Genomic DNA, 10522 nt, shown 5'->3' on the forward strand with positions numbered 1-10522 from the left:
TGGTATATCATACACTACAGTTGAGGAACAATGGGAAAGTAATTCTGCTTTGAAAGTTGATAAACTTGTATCCTCACTTTTGATAAAATGGCCTGTGAATGTTTTGGTACCAACTGGAGAGCTCTTCTTTGTCTACACACATTCAGCATCGTTCACACCCTCTTAAGCTTTAGCCCCACCCAACTCTTTATGTCACGTGTGATTTCAAATAGACAGAAACGTGCTACATGGCAGACCACTTATTATCTCAGCCAATTATGGCTAGCAAGAAGGTTGCTTCCTTTTTCTGTGGCTAAACCAACTAGGCTCGTAATTTAACAATTTTATTTGTATTTACAGATGGCATACAAGGTTGTTATTAAGGAACATGAAAGTTCACATGTTCCAGAATTTTGATTTAAAAAAAGTTTACGTTCAAATGGCTCTCCTGCGAAGTAGTGACGCGCGACATATGCCTAGTTTCCTGAAATGAGTCACATATGTTACAAATTACAATGGCTATGATATGTTACAAATTCCAATTTGTTGTCGCTAAGGTGGCTAGGTGGCTAGATGGCTAACACTAACATATATTATAGCTATGCTAGGGGTTAGGGCTAGGAGTTAAGGTTAGGGTTAGGAGTTAGCTTAAAAGGTTAGGGTTAAGGTTAGGGTTAGGAGAATGGTTAGCTAAAGTTGCTAATTAGCTAAAATGCTAACGTCTATGATATATATCTATCCACCCCGACCAACCACCCTCCTTTTGTGTTTGCCTAAAGTGTCCAACAAATCATGAAAAGAAACTGATCTAGTCTATGTGTGTCTTCAGTAAGGTCTCACTTCTGACCATGGGGAGTGAAACAGTGGCCTGTGTTGTGCTTTTATATGGAGAGTCATCCAGGACTCTAGTGGACACTGACATCTTATTCAGCTCTGGAGATAACGGCTGTAGCTGGACAGAGAAAACAGTCAGGGTGGATAAACTAATCTGAATATCAAAGCTGTGTTGTGCTGAACTAGCTTCTGAGAGAGTGGAAATGAGGCAAAGAAAAATGTGATGGAATGAGAAAACAGACAGCGAGTTTGATTTCTACTGCTTTGGTCTCCCAGAATGCCTACGATGATATCAGGGCTGAATTAAATGAAAGCTACAGTGTATTGTAATTTCACCTTAGCAAAGAAATCAAAATGTGTGATTACTTTACCTAAAACATGCCTTCTCACTTCATTGACAGAAGCAACATTATTTCCCTACAGTTTATGTTTCCACGTTGCATGTTTGATTGAATTACATGTCTTAGGACAGTGATTCATTCTGTCTGCCTTTCCTCTCCTAACTGCTCTTTGCATTCTTGAGTGGGCATGTTGATTGCTGACAGGGTGGCCTGTGTCCATGTACCCAGTCTACCCACTTTTCAACAGCTCGCGGGGCACTTCGCATGGCTACGCTGGCTGCTGCCGGCTTATCAGTGGAATGTTAGGCCCGATTACATCATGCATTCTTCCTGTGCTCTTAAGTGTAATACCCAGATAACCTCAGCACTACAACTCCCTGTGTGTGTCAGAAATAAATGTGAAGGAGCAGAACACAAATAGCTCTAACGTTAAAGCCAGCTAAATATGGAAATGTTCATCCTTTTTTTGGTTATGGATGAGCACAATGCATGTCATCAACTGTGGAATTGAAACATTCAACAATGGAAAATGTAGCAGTGAAGATTGCTACACATTTCTCTGTAACCAGGTCATGAAGCTGTAGTTAAGATGTTCCCACGCAATCATTTTTATATTCATGTATTTCCTCATATGTCTACCATTTGTGTGTGGAGTTTTGAATAATGGTCAAGTCAGTATGGTCATCAATTGTAAGGTGTCATGCAAACAATACAAACGCAGAGGTACTGTTTGTCATGTTGTATTAAGATTGGAGACCGGCGTAGGAATACGTAATAGGGGGTTTTACTTTCTCCACCCAAACGAAAGAGAAAACCTCTAAATAACACACCGGACGAGACCCGCAAAACAAGTGCACAATAACACTTAGCACTGAAGCCGATACAATAGCACATGTACTCACACGACCAACGTACATGATAACAATAACCAACAAGGACAATGGGGAACAGAGGGCACACATACTAATCAGGGGGAATGGGAACCAGTTGTGCGTAATGAGACAAGACAGTCCAGGGTTGGTGGTAATGAATCCAGTTCAGTGAAACCTAGAAGGCCGGTGACGTAGACCTCCGGAGCTGGTGAACGGAATGAGCAGCAGTACCGGGGGGATCCGTGACAGTACCCCCCCTTGACAAGCTGCATCAGTAACGGGGCGACACCGGCCTCGGGAAGCGGTGCGGGTCGGTCAGAGCGCTGACGATGAAAGTCCCTGGTCAGCGAAGCGTCCAGGATGTCCACCGCAGGAACCCAGCACTGCTCCTCTGGGCTGTACCCCTCCCAGTCGATGAGGTACTGGAGACACACCGCCCGAAGCCTCGAATCCAGGACTTCACGGACTGAATATTCCGGATCTCCCTCAATGTCCAGAGGAGGAGGCGAAGCGTCACTGGGTCCAGCCTCAGCAAGGGGACCAGGCACCACTGGCCTGAGGAGAGACACATGAAAAGTTGGGTTAATGCGGTAATCAGCAGGGAGTTGCAAATGGTACGTTACCTCATTAACCCTCCTCAGGACATTAAATGGCCCCACAAACAGCAGGCTCAACTTCCGGCAGGGCAGGCGGAGGGGCAGGTTCTGGGTGGAGAGCCAGACCCGGTCACCTGGAGAGAAGACAGGCACCTCACTGTGGTGGTGGTCGGCCTGTTCCTTGTGCCAACGCGCTGGAGACAAGTGTGCACAGTGCTCCAGGTCTCCTCAGCACGCTGAAACCACTCGTCTACTGCAGGGGCCTCGGTCTGGCTCGGACGCCAAGGTACCAGGGCCGGCTGATACCCCAACATGCACTAGAAAGGAGTGAGGTTAGCGGAGGAGTAGGGAAGGGAATTCTGCGCATACTCAGCCAAAGGTAGAAAATCCACCAACTCCCATGGCCGGTCCTGACAGTAACAACTCAGGAACCTGCCCACTTCCTGATTGACCCTCTCCACCTTCCCATTAGCTTGAGGGCGGTACACGAATGTGAGACTAACCGTGACCCCCAGGCGTTCCATGAACGCTTTCCATACACGTGAGGTGAACTGAGGGCCACGATCTCACACAATGTCCTCCGGGATCCCGTAGTGCCGGAAGACGTGCGTAAAAAGAACCTCCGTGGTTTGCTTGGCCGACAGGAGCCCAGGCAGAGGAAGGAGGCAACAAGCTTTGGAAAATCGATCCACAACGACGAGAATGGTGGTGTTCCCCTGTGAGGGGGGAAGGTCAGTGACAAAGTCCACCGAGAGGTGAATTGTGAATTGTGGAACACGCAGGGGAAGGAGCTTTCCATAAAGGAGGTGTCTGGGTGTCTTAGACTGGGCACAGATGGAGCAGGAAGAGACGTAACCTCGAAAGTCCCTCGCCACCAGTACTTCTCAGTCAGGCAGGCGATGGTACAGCCTATTCCAGGATGACCCGACACAGGTGCCATGTGCAGCCAGGTAAGGAGGCGGTCACGCACACCGGTGGGCACATAGGCACTGTTCTCCGGGCACTGTGCAAATGTGGGTTCCGTATGCAGGGCCTGCCGTATGTTGGCGTTCACGTCCCACACCACTGGCTCAATGAAACGGGACAGAGGGATGATGGGGGTCTCCTCTTCCTCCTTCTCCTCTGCGTCATAGAGGTGAGACAGGGCGTCCGCATTCACATCCTTCGAGCCTGGCCTATAAGAAAGCGTGAATTGGAACGTGGTGAAGAATAGAGCCCACCTGGCCTGTCTCAGCTTTAGCCTCTTCGCTGCACTGATGTAATCCAGTTTGCGGTGGTCCGTCCACACCACGAAAGGGTGTTTGGACCCCTCCAGCCAGTGCCTCCATGCCTTCAGAGCCTTCCTGACCGGCAAAAGTTCCCGGTCCCCTACGTCCTAGATGGGTGAGGCTCATCTGCTTGGAGTAAAAGGCGCAGGGCCGCAGCTTTGGAGGGGTTCTGGTGCGCTGGGACAGCACTGCCCCGACTCCTACTTCGGAGGCATCCACCTCGACAATGAAGGGAAGTGAGGGGATAAGATGTGCCAGCATGGGAGCAGTGGTGAAGCGTGCCTTCAGTGTCTCAAATGCCCTCTCCTCCTCCGCCCTCCAACGAAGCTGCCGATGACCTCCTCTCAGCAGGGAGGTAAGAGGCGCGACCACATGCTGAAGCCCCAGATGAACCTCCGGAAATAGTTGGCGAACCCCAGGAATCACTGGACTGCTTTCACGGAGTTGGGGATGGGCCATGACCTGACGCATTGCTCCTCCATCTCCATTCTTTCCGTGGATATGAGGTAGCACAAAAGCAGAATAGACCAAATGCTGTCTATATAAACCACTATGCCCTGTCCCAGCATGTCCTGAATCACTTAGTTAATAAAGGCCTGGAAGACTGAAGGAGCATTAGACAGGCCAAAAGGAATCACAAGATAGTCGTAATGGCCCGTGGTCGTGAAAAAGGCAGTTTTCCATTCATCACCTGCACTAACGTGCACCAGATTGTAGGGGCTCCTCAAGTCTAATTTCATGAAGTACTGCGCCCCGTGCATTTGTTCGATGATGGTTGGGATGAGGCGTATAGGATAGCTGAACTTAACAGTGGCTTTATTCAGAGTTGGATAATCAATGCAGAGGCGCAGTCCCCCATCTTTCTTTTTAACAAAAAATAATCTTCAGGAGGCTGGTGACATAGAGGGGCGGATAAAACCCTGCTGGAGGCCCTCCTGTATGTAGGTCTCCATGGCCTGGGTCTCCGCATAGGAGAGGGGATAGATGTGTTCTCTCAGGAGGGCTGCGTCAGACAGCAGGTCAATGGCAATGTCCCAGGGGTGATGAGGAGGCAGGCGTGTAGCCTGGGTCTTAGAGAAAACCCGATGCAGATCCTGGTATTCCTCCAGTAACTCCACTTGAGGTGTGTGGTCCGGACTTTCCACCTTAGTGGTGTTGACAGACACAGCAAGACACCTCCCCTGACACTGCTGCAACTAATACAGCAGTCTCCCCTCGGACTAGGAAATAACAGGGTTAGGCCAACTCAACCAGAGGAGACCTAAAACAACGGGGTGCGTGAAGGTGTCTATAATCAAACAGGTGATCTGTTCTAAATGAGTGTCATGGGTCAGCAAAAAAACGGGAACAGTGATGTGATGTATGAGCCCTGTCCCTATTGGACGATTAACCAGGGCTCGAACCGGAATGGCTGACTGTAGGAGAATCAAAGGCAGCTCCGGAATCAATCAGAGCTAACTGGAGTCAAGGGCTAGGGTATTCAGGGAATTTAATGAGAAAACACACTTGTTGAGTTGACAGAAAAGGAGGGGAGATCTTGCATCCTACCTGGGTTGGAGAAGGAGAATTCCCTGGCTTGTCACCTCGCCTATTAGTGGATCGAGGGCAGGTCTGGGAGAAATGACCCCTTTCTCCACAATAGGAGCAGAGCCTCAGATTTCTCCTTCTCCTAAGCTCTGCCTCGGGCAAACGTGCAGAGCCCACCTCCATCGGCTCTGGCCACGGAGCAGGTGTAGCCATGGGCTCCGGATTCCACACAGGTCTTCGTCGGGACCGCAGGAGGTTGTCCAAACGAATCGCCATGCTGATGCTGATGCTGAGCTGGTCGAGTGACAGGTTGTCATCACGGCAGGCTAATTCCATCTATACCTCCTCCCGCAGTCCGCTGCGGAACACAGTGACCAGAGCCGACTCGTTCCGTCCGGTGGAGGCCGCAATGGTCCAGAACTTCAGAGCGAACTCCGAGGCGGTCCTAGCTCCCTGGCGTAGTCGGCGCAGGCGCTCACCCCAACTTTCCACCCTCCACAGGATGATCAAACACTGGGCAAAAGAGGAGGGTGAAGCGCTTGTAGGACTCGACCTCGGGACCGCCCCTTTCCAAGACCGCGGCACCCCAGTCCAGGGCCCATCCGGTCAGTACAGAGATGACGTGGCAACCCTGCCTCTCCCAGAGACAGCCTTGGCGTAGCGAGCGAGGTACAGGTCGCATTGCAGAAGGAATCCCTTGCATCCCGCTGGCTCACCGTCAAAGTGCTTCAGGAGGGACAAGGGTATTCCGTGGACCGGCTCAGATGGAACGGAGGCAGGTAGTGGTGTGGGGGCTGGTGCCAGAACTGGTGCTGCAGACTGGAGGGACTGCACTGGAGGGACTGGTTTCTTATTTTCTCCACCCAAACAAAGAGCGATGTGTAAACCTCTAAATAATATACAGGACGAGACCCACAAAACAAGTGCACAATAACATGTAGCATGGAAGCCGATACAATTGCACAGGTACTCACTCGACCAATGGACATGGGGAACAGAGGGCACATATGGGGAACAGAGGGAACATATTCATATACACATACTAATCAGGGGGAATGGGAACCAGGTGTGTGTAATGAGACAAGACAGTCCGGGGTTTGTGGTCATGAATCCAGTTCAGTGACGCCTAGAAGGCCGGTGGCGTAGACCTCTGGAGCTGGTGAACAGAATGAGCAGCAGTACTAAGGGGATCCGTGACACTGTTTCACTTTCCTGTGGGGTCTTTGAAAGTGGGTAATCCCAGGACAGAGGCAAACAATTCACAGAATGTTGAATTAGAGCCTATTAATATTTAGCAATCATTCAAACATTATGTTGGCCCGGTCTCACTCATGTCTCATCCATGCTATTACTCTCATTTTCCTTTGGACAAAGTCTTGTATTTGCTCTCCTTCCCTTTCAACGCCCAGCCCTTGTGCAACTTGTGGCTGCCATTTATGAATGAATGTAATGAAATGATAAGCATTGTAAGTACACTTCGCTTCACATCATATTCTTCAATCCTTCAAAGCCCTGGATCCTTATTTATTCCCTGTCTCAATGAACAGCAGGAGGAGGCAAATGTAACTGCAGATAACGGTGCCGGCTGGAGAGGATATAATGATTCAGCTGTAAAGTGTAGACTGATACAGTCTTTGTGTGGAGAAAGACTGTCCTCTTTCCCATAGCTTTTACTGCCATGTAGGGTGCCTACATGATGACGTGCTCCACTGATGAAGAGAACAATAAAGAAAGGGTCCGACTTGAGTTATCTGTGTTGTTGTGACCTCCATGAACACAGCTCACACAGTGTAATCCTAGTCATAGGGAGGGCACAGAGGGTAAATGTTATTGATGAGAAAGACTCCTGGAGGCAAATCTCTGGCCATGAGAGGTCATGTAGGCGAAATGTGATATTTGATGTTTTTTCACAGTGTTCATCTGGGATATGGACACATTTCTTATTTAGGTTTCCTTTGTAATTTAATTTATGACACATTTCCTATGGTCAAGAACTGCACTGTAAAAATAAATCATGTTGTTTTTACGATAACTTGCTGGCAACCAATTACTTGTAAAAAAATAAAATAAACTTTGGTTTAACAGTACATTACTGTACCTTTTTTTAAACAGTAACTTGCATGTAACTGGCTGCCAGTAAGTTACTGTAAAAACAACAGGATTTCTTACTATGTGAGTCATTCAGTACTGTAAACGTCTGGAGAGGACGACACAGTGAGGAATGTTTACAACATATCGTCAGCCAAGGCTCATTGGCTTATATTATGCAATAAAGATATAGATATGCCTGAGGTTCATGAATGCTCTGTACATAAATGCTCGATAGTGAAATGTTATGAAAATGTGCCATGTGTAAGAGACGGTGACGTGAACCACCTCAAACAGCCTTAAACTAGGTATAGTATCTTCACCAAGGACAATAAGAGAATTTAAGCTAATGCTTTACCGATTGGTATCATCTGTTCTTGTAGAATTTAACTGGCAATTTCTGTTTTTTGTCCTTAAGGGTATCTTATCTACACTAAATAAACATTCAGACTAACATGTTCAAAGTAGTGTGAGAGTTAAATCCCTGTTTTGTCCTTCAGAAATACACTAAGCTCTCTTTTTCCCTGTGACTCTGTAGCTTTAAATCCAGCTATATCTTACTCCTATTCCCCAGGCAAACAGCTTTTAGGGAGTTTTTTACCTTAAAAGGCCATGCCGAGTTGAGCTGTGGTTTCCTGTGGGAGGGTTTTCCTCGCTCCGCCTGTGCAACTGGGCGACTTGACCTGCCCCCCCCCCCCCCCCCCTTTACATCCCTCTCTCTCTCTGGTTCTCCCTCCCTTTCCAGCGGCAAGTCCTGGCTCCTCCACTGTGCCACTCCCTCACACACAAATACATGTTCACTTCTGGTCTCTTTCCTGTTCCAGGCAGAGTAGAGCACAATCCCCACCAAGTGAGATATACACAGCGTATGTGTGGCTCAACTGGACGGTTCTCTGTGAGATTGTGCTGTCCCCACCACTCAAAGCTGACCTGACCTCTTACTTAACAGAGGTTTAATATACTTTAAGGCGTTCCTCCTATCTCTCATGCTGGTTTAGATTTTTCACTAAATATCCCAAAAGTCAGAACCCAATGATTGCTTAATGGAGGATACTGTAGGTATGTCCAAACAATTTTACTGCCCACTACAACTATACAATCATGAGAGGCTGGGTGGGGGTGGGGTGGAAGAGACGGTGAGAAATGAAAAGAGAAAGGGGAGAGCGACAGAGAGCGTGTGAGCGAGAGAGTAAGAGAGAGAGAGAGAGAGAGAGAGAGAGAGTACTCCAAGTAGTAGGTGCTCATTGAAACATGAAATCATCCTCAGTGCGTAACATCCTCTGTGAGAGGCATCCTGATTCCTCCTCAGACCAGACAATAATACATGACTCAGTCAGCTCATGTCCATATAAGGTATACTTTCACATGCTGAAGATGACTCCTGCTTTACTGAGTACTGTGGAGAATTGCCACAGGTGTTGGTGTGTCATTACTCATCATTAGGTTGGATATTTATCCTTCCTGTTGAGGAAATTAACAAGTGTGTTGTGACACAGAAACATAGCCTTCTGAAAACAGTAGCCATACAATAAATAGTGTATTATCACATTTGAGTACTATAAATGATTGGAATAGACCTGCATTCATGATACAACATAAATAAGGGAGAGATTAATAGTTCAACTCTCCTTATCATCTAGTCTCAAAATCAAATCAAATCAAATCTTATTGGTCACATACACTTGATTGGCAGATGTTAATGCGGGTGTAGTGAAATGCTTGTGCCTCTAGTTCCGATAGTGCAGTAATATCTAACAAGTAATCTAACAAATTCACAACATCTACCTTATACACACAAATACACACAAATGTAATGGGATGACTAACAATATGTACATATTGCAACGAATTTCCTCCTCTTCGCCTGAGGAGGAGTAAGGATCGGACCAAAGCGCAGCGTGGTAAGTGTTCATGATGATTTTAATTAAAGAAAGCACTGAACACTGAATCAAAACAATAAACGATGATGTGAATTTACAAAACCGAAACAGTACAGTGTGGCCCAAACACTCACACGGAAACAAACACCCACAAACCAAAAGTGAAACCCAGGCTACCTAAGTATGATTCTCAATCAGAGACAACTAACGACACCTGCCTCTGATTGAGAACCATACTAGGCCGAACACAAAAACCAACATAGAAAAACAAACATAGACTGCCCACCCCAACTCACGCCCTGACCATACTAAAACAAAGAATAAAATAACAGAACTATGGTCAGAACGTGACAGTACCCCCCCCCCCCCCCCCCCCCCCCCCAAAGGTGCGGACTCCGGCCGCAAAACCTGAACCTATAGGGGAGGGTCTGGGTGGGTGTCTGTCCGCGTAGGCGGCTCTGGCGCGGGACGTGGACCCCACTTCACCATAGTTTTTGTCCGCCTCTTAGCCCGCCTCCGTGGCCTCTTTAGAGTGGCAACCCTCGTCGCCGACCTTGGACTGGGGACCCAAACCACGGGTCCCGAATGGATGGGAGATTCCGGCAGCACCGGACAGGCGGGAGACTACGGCAGCGCCGGACAGGCGGGAGACTCCGGCAGCTCCGGAGTGAAGGGCGATTCTGGCATCGCCTGGCTGACTGACGGCTCTGGCGGCTCCTGGCTGACTGACGGCTCTGGCGGCTCCTGGTTGACTTACGGCTCTGGCGGCTCCTGGCTGACTGACAGCTCTGGCCGCTCCTGGCTGACTGACGACTCTGGCGGCTCCTGGCTGACTTACGGCTCTGGCGGCTCCTGGCTCCTGGCTGACTGGCGGCTCTGGCGGCTCCTGGCTGACTGCTGGCTCTGGCGGCTCAGGACAGACTGGCGGCTCTGGCGGCTCAGGACAGACTGGCGGCTCTGGCGGCTCAGGACAGACGGGAGACTCTGGCGGCTCAGGACAGACGGGAGACTCTGACAGAGCTGGGCAGGAGGAAGCCTCTGGCAGAGCTGGACAGGCGGGAGCACCTGTAGGGAGAAGACGGAGAGACAGCCTGGTGCGGGGAGCTGCCAACGGAGGGCTGGTGCATGGAGGTGGCA

The 10522-nt window shown here is 48.9% G+C and overlaps 1 long non-coding RNA gene across 1 annotated transcript; it reads right to left on the reverse strand.

Annotated features, from left to right (window-relative positions):
* Window positions 1–1878: 1878 nt before the first annotated feature.
* LOC149983537 (uncharacterized) lies at window positions 1879–8567 on the reverse strand. The gene is made up of 2 exons (XR_016496200.1): window positions 8107–8567; window positions 1879–2581 (listed from the first exon to the last, which is right to left on the reverse strand). It is a non-coding gene; the product is annotated as an uncharacterized LOC149983537 (long non-coding RNA).
* Between the last annotated feature and the right edge of the window lie 1955 nt (window positions 8568–10522).

Source organism: Oncorhynchus mykiss, chromosome 5, assembly GCF_057628025.1.
Source record: "Oncorhynchus mykiss isolate SJ-2025 chromosome 5, ASM5762802v1, whole genome shotgun sequence".
Lineage (NCBI taxonomy): Eukaryota > Metazoa > Chordata > Actinopteri > Salmoniformes > Salmonidae > Oncorhynchus > Oncorhynchus mykiss.